The sequence below is a fragment of the Macaca mulatta genome, chromosome 3 (assembly GCF_049350105.2).
Source record: "Macaca mulatta isolate MMU2019108-1 chromosome 3, T2T-MMU8v2.0, whole genome shotgun sequence".
NCBI lineage: Eukaryota > Metazoa > Chordata > Mammalia > Primates > Cercopithecidae > Macaca > Macaca mulatta.
Genome location: NC_133408.1, coordinates 88,898,426 through 88,905,330, shown reverse-complemented (window position 1 = coordinate 88,905,330; position 6,905 = coordinate 88,898,426). Strand labels below are relative to the sequence as shown.

The window sequence follows — 6,905 nt, the reverse complement described above, 5'->3', positions numbered from 1 at the left end:
ACTCGTAAAGGTGTTTCCATTTTATCAGTCAATGCTAACTGGACCACAGCTAACTTGATCTTCAATGCCAGCATCACAGAGTCCCTTTCGCCACCTCAATAACTGCACAAATATGGACAACCCAGAAACCCAAAACTTTATTGATTAAAACAGATTTTGGATTCTCCTAGGACCTGCTCCAAATTCCATCAAGAAAAGCTCCCTGCGAAGAGAAGTTAACAAGATAACATATGACGGATGCTAAATATTTAAATATATGCCGGCAGCGGTTACATAAGGCCTGCTCAGTTCTGAGATCTATAATTGGGAGGGTCTAACTAGGACAGGGAAAATATAAAATAAAAGTAATCTCCCAGAGTGGAACAAAAAGAAATATATTCATCCCACAGTCGTAACACCATTCATGTGCAGTGATTTTTTTATAGTTTTATAATTTTGTATTGTTTTATAAATTATTTATAAGGTGTTGTAATGCTTCTTATATTAATTTTTTACAGATAAATTTTTTGCTACAAGGCATAAAACGGTGCCTGAACAGATTCTTAGGAATATAAATTATACTGTGTAACTCATAAGTCTTTGGGACCACATCTAATGCTTAATTTTATGATGACATTTCTCATGTCTACTTGTAAACAACTTCATATGCCAATAGCGTTTAAGTGTCTTTTATGTTTCCATGAACTGAAGGTTAAGGTTTGCCACCCACAAAAAAATAAAAGTCACTTTGGGCATATGTGATTGTATTTCAAGCTTCAGTATTTTTCTCACATAATTTTTCATTATTGTCATCTGCATTTTCTTCATTACTTCATGAAAAAAATGACAGTGGAGATTACATTTTACACTTGTTTATAGATTTTCTTTCTTTTTCAACCAAGAAAATATTTTGAACAGTTGAAACTTAATTGCATTTGCAAGGTTTTGGCTTTTTTATGTTGTCATCACACAGATGCACACACACATACACACACAACACGAAAGAGAGAACAAAAAAGCTAAAGGAGCTAGAAAAAACAAAACAAAACAAGTAGAGGCGTATCAAAGAACTCAAGCTATAACCAAAAAGAAATCGTAAAATGCCTTTGCTCGTTTCTCTACGCTGGACCAAAGCTCAATATTTGTAGGTATATGCACATTGTATAGATATGGCTAAATGTTGCTGACAATCTCGCAATACTAAACTGTTCCTATTTTAAGAAAAAAAAAAAAAGAAATACAAACTGTTCATCAATGTTTTACCTCAGCACTCTACTTGTACCCAGTTAATGACCAAGCTTAAAAGAAATGGAGATAAAGGAAATTGATTTTCATTTCAATGTTTGACTGTAAAATCTGTTTGGATAACATTTTGTAATGAGCCTTTTGTCATGTGATTTGCTTGTCTTCAACTTGAAATTATGTGAGGCACATTTGTTTATTTGTTGTTAAGAAAGTGATTTTTTTTTGTCCTGTGTGCTGTGATCTAGACTGGTCACCGGGGTCACTTATGAGCCACCACAAAGAGATCTGCTTCTCTGTGCCCGGAGCAGGCAGCAGGAGGGAGGGCAGGAAACAGGACTGGGTTTCTTTGGAAAAATCATCATGATGAGAAGTTGACATGATAGACTTGTGACCAAGAAGCCAAACTGAATATTTAAAAGCTCCTTACTTGCTCTGACATTGAAACCAAAGCTGATTTTATCTGCACAGGTTGCTTAATGTTTAAAAAAAAAAAAAACTGTACTTAATCTAGAGCAATATCTGTATGGTCAGTAAAGCTGCACTTTGTGTATTTCTTAACAGCTTCAGATCTGTCACTTTTAATTTGTACCATAAAAAATAAATAATTGTTTGACATGAGCTTCTAGGCTAAGTGTGTCTCACACTCAGATATGTCATTTAAGTTGTCAGCATTTTAAAGTGTATGTTACAACCCCAAATGTTAAGGAAAGGAAGGGGTTCGAGACAGACTGGTTAATATGATGATTATTTTAACTTTTCAAATGACATATTGTATTCGTTGGGACTCTTTTGGTTGCGAGTTATAGGAATCCAACTCAAACTTGCCTACACATAAACATACTGTGTTGTTTGACTTAATGGGAAGTCCGGTTGTAGACCTGAAGCACAGCTGGATTCAGTGGTTTCAAAGATGTCATCAGCCTGTGCTGCTTGGTTTCCTTCTCAGATGGATTCTCTAACCATCGACTCTAGGACTGTGAGTCATGCGCCCTTCTCTAAACTAAGCACTGGTGCTGGGGGGTGAGGCACATAAATTCATGGTCACAGGCTCATTCCTGTCTGTGGGGGGAGGGTGGGGCCTCACTCTGACGACCCTGTGGGACCACAAGGATTGAAAGACAAGCCCACATAAGAACCGGAAGACAAAAAAAAAAAGAGCTATGGTAATGGGCAGACAAAACCCAGAGCCACCACATTCTACAACTAACACCCAGCTGTGTGCCAGGTCGTGGAGAGTTCCGTTGGTGAATAGTGATCTGCTAGTCTTAAGTAATGTCTGTAATGGCATGTTCTGGAAAATCTGGACATTTGGCATATGTTCCCGCCTGAAGTTTAGCGTGGGTAGGAGGGGAGAGTGAATGTTGTTATATAATTCACTAATTCAAAAGATAGGACCATCTTGCTAAAAGTACCAGTAAAAAAAAAATTTTAGAATCATAATCGTTATACTTTCAGTGACCTTTAGCAAACATTGTTTATGCCACATGGAAATCTGTGTATCAACTTCATATTGTGATTGATAAGAAGTGCTTTGGAGTTAGCAACAAAACCAAAAATCTGAGTAACCATACGTTATAAATGAGCCACGAAGGGGCCAGGAAGATCCAAACCTGACTTTAAAAGGGGCGGAAAAAAAATGCTGATACTTCTGCCTTGATGGGTGGGGAAAAGACAAAAAATAAAGTCATTTTCAATGGCTTTCCTTCCATATTTAATATTCTACAAATATTATGAGCAAAGGTCCTGCCTATGATTATGCCTATTATTATGAAATATGTTTGACCTAGGAAACTCTATCATTTTAATTTTGAAATTTATTTTATTTTTGAAATATTATAGTATAAGAAACATGGAATTATTTCACTTTCTGGAGAAATATCACTGGTTTTTGCACAATGAATATGAGTTTCTTGAAGGCAAAGATTTTTTTTGTTTATTTCTGAGTCCTCAGCACACAGGATTTTCTGACACATGAGAAATGCTTAGCAGATATTTGTGAAATATGGAATGATTAAATGTAAAGGATGGCTGTCCTTTTTAAAGAACAGCCTAGGCTTAGAATACAACCACAAGTATCAGTTTTAAATGATTCCAAAAGCTGTTCCGATAACAATTGTCTACTAAACCAACCATAATCATACAATATATTCAGTGGCAAATGTAGTAGGACAATTGTTGATGAGTTTAATAAAGAATCTATGCTTGGAAAGAGTTCAGAAGCAACATATAGATAAAACCAACTCCTAACAAAGACAAGTCTGAGCTCCTCATCCATTGTTCTGTACCTCAAAAGGAGTCCAATCAAATACACCCATTTGTCTTACCTACCAGGCACTGAGGAAAGCCATGGTCAAGGGAAGAAGATGACACCTAAGGAGATCTTCAGTGAATTGCATGAAAACCTTTCTAAAACATATGAAATACTTCCCTGTTTTCTTAAAGCAATTATGAACATCGCTTATCCTCTTCAGGGCCTTTCTCCTATTTGCTTTATCCTTGTTAATGGCTCCATCCATCAGCCACCCAAAGCAGAAGTCTAGAAGTCATCCCAACCCCTTTATACACACACACACACACATACACACACACACACACACACCACACACACACACACATATACACACACACACACACATATACACACACACACACACACACACACACACACCCTAAGTCACTAAAGTTCTGGCAGTTCTGCCTCATGAATGCCTTTTGAGTCTCTGCTGGTCACCATCCCCCACTTCCACTACTTAGTTCAGACCCACCTGCCTCTCACTTGGATCACTGTGATATGCTCCTCCTAGCCTCTACACCCATCATATGTTTGCCACCAGAGTAGTCAAAAAGCCAGTATAAATATATTTCTCTTTTGTTTAAAACCTTTCCAACGTTACCTTCAGAAAGAGAAACAGACTCCAGCACAGAACACAATACCTTTTGTGACCTGGTCCTTGCCTACTTCTTTAGCCTGACCTCTCATCAATTCCCAGTTCATTGGGTTATGTCCTTGCCACACCAAATTTTCTAAAATTTCTCCAATGCCCAAATTACTTTTGATGCAATACCCTCTTCTTGGAATGTCCATCCACAGTACTGTTAACCTATCTAATTTCTACTCATTCTTTAAGGCTCAATTATGTGCCATTTCCCAAATAGTTATGTGCCAGGCATTGTGCTTCCTTCATCAGAACATTTATCAAGTTTGCATGTTTATTAGCCACCTCTGAAATGTTAAAAAAAAAAAAATCACAGCTGTTGATCTCTGAGTGGCCTGTGGACTTGGCTTACAGATAAGTGTAGTTGGCAATAAGTTCTTTTAACTAGTTGTCATTTGCATGTGACATCTTCCTTGTCTAATAAGAGTAACAGTCATATTTGTATCATTTTCAAAGCTCTCTTATATACATTATTTTAGTCGCTCCTAACATAAACCCTAAGAAGTGTGATGATTCCTGTTTTATACATGAGAACTAAGAATCATAAAAGTTAATAGTCTTCACCAAGATCCCAGAGTTCATAGATAGAGCTGGTTCTTCAATACACTAGGAACTAGAATATTCACCAAGGTGAGTACACCTTGAAACACAGTAAACTCTGATATCGCCATGTCTTTGAACTGTCAATGAAAACTACAGTATCTGATACATGGTGGCAGTTCAGGAAAGGCTTACTGCTGTGGATAATTACCAGTTATCTAATTAGCAAGTCCACTATGATTTAGGTGAACTTAGTCTGAATGCTTACTGCTTGGCAGAAATAGTAAAGGACACATAAACGGAAATTAGAAACGTCTATATACACTGTATCCTTTTATTATCACTGAGATTTAGGGTCTCCAGATAAGAAAACAAAGAGTTCCAATGATTCCAAAGGCAAATGAGTTAAAACCAATTGAAAGTGAAAGAGAAAATCAGTGGGTCCTAGTCACTAATCCCACTAGCAAGTAAAGACCATGCAATGAGTGTGGAAATAGGAAGCTGGCCTGGGACCCGGGCTGGAAGGTCCATTCCAGAACTTTCTTTGATGCTCCCATGTCATTTTAAAGAGTTTTAGTTGGCTGGGAGTGGTGGCTCATGCCTGTAATCCCAGCATTTTCGTAGGCCAAGGCAGGTGGATCACCTGAGGTCAGGAGTTCGAGACCAGCCTAGCCAACACAGTGAAACCCTGTCTTTACTAAAAATACAAAAATTAGCTGGGCATGGTGGCGGGCTCCCGTAATCCCAGCTACTTGGGAGGCTGAGGCAGGGGAATCACTTGAACCCCAGGAGGCAGAGGTTGCAGTGAGCCAAGATTGCGCCACTGCACTCCAGCCTGGGCGACAGAGCAAGACTCTGTCTAAAAAAAAAAGAGTTTTAGTTGCGCTCCTGACCATTTACCAGACCTGAGATTGTCATTTGGGAAGAAATCACACTCTTCCCATTGCCTTATCTATATCACTGAAGTCTGGGATCTGTGTAAAAGTATCTGCATGAGTTAATGGGCTTTGTTACTGAGATCACTGGGGCATCACCTCTGAAAGAGGGGACGTTTCCAGGGTGTTTGACTATTTGCACATATGCAATGATAGGAAGGCCAATATAACCAAAAGGATCCAGAACTGAAGTAGTTCCAAACACTGAACTTCAGTCAAAGAGCAAGAAACTCATGTGCAATAACACTCATGGTGAACTAAAACATTGAAGCCCTTTGCAGATCCTCTTATTAAGATGCTGGACAAAAGAAGCAGAAAAGAGACTGGCATTTCTTGGATACCTACCATAGGTAGGTATTACTGTCCTCATTTTCAAATTCTGCACTATTATCTGAGATTTGAGGCCTGCTTAGTTATACTTATGCTACTAATAAATGTTCTCATAAAGGAAGATTCACTAAGACTTACTTACGTTTAGACTGACTAAACTCCTGAACTAATGCATCATTGAAGTGGATCACTGGACCTCAGACAATGGACTTTTGATCCATGGATCTGGTCACCACTTGGGCCACATCTGTGACTACAGATGAAGGAAAAGAGATGATTTGGGGAACAGTTTTGCCTCTTTTACCTTCCAGTTTTTGTTATTGTTGAAATCTTTTATTGTATAAGTAATCTATTTTTATTATAGAAAAATCAGAATATACAAAGAAACAAGATCTTTTCATTATAAATTATTATAGTTCAGCTGTTTTTCTTTATATTGCTCTATTTTAACATTCATGGGCTGCTTTAATTGTTTGTCTTGAACTTCAGAGACAGAGGGTAAATTAGAAAACCAAAAATAGAACTCACATATCGTGAAATCCCATTTCTGTGAAATGCCACAGCTGTTTGGGTTGCCAAAACTCAGCCCTTATTTACCCAGAATCTTAACTTGACCCACCACGCAGCTAATCCCGGAGGAAAACACAACAGCCCCCTGTTGTCTGTAGGGGAGACACAAAACCCTAGATCATTTCCACACAGACTTTGCTAACCAATCAAAAGGTATGAGTGAAGAAAAGTGGATTTCAGTCATGGAAATACGCACCCCTAGGTATTGGCAGGCTCATACTGGTTGGCATGATGATCTCTTACTTAAAGTGAGTCCCTCCACTTTACATTCAAAGAAAGGTTTTATCTTCATATAAGTCCAAACCATATCAAAGCCTTCAGTAGCCAATACCATGCACACAGTGAGCATTGTACACATGTCCTTACGGGG

General features: G+C 38.2%; 1 long non-coding RNA gene across 1 annotated transcript in view; it reads right to left on the bottom strand.

Moving 5' to 3' along the window:
- Positions 1 to 6,905, bottom strand: part of LOC114676932 (uncharacterized) — a 191,235-nt gene that overhangs the window by 139,125 nt on the left and 45,205 nt on the right. The window lies entirely within an intron of this gene.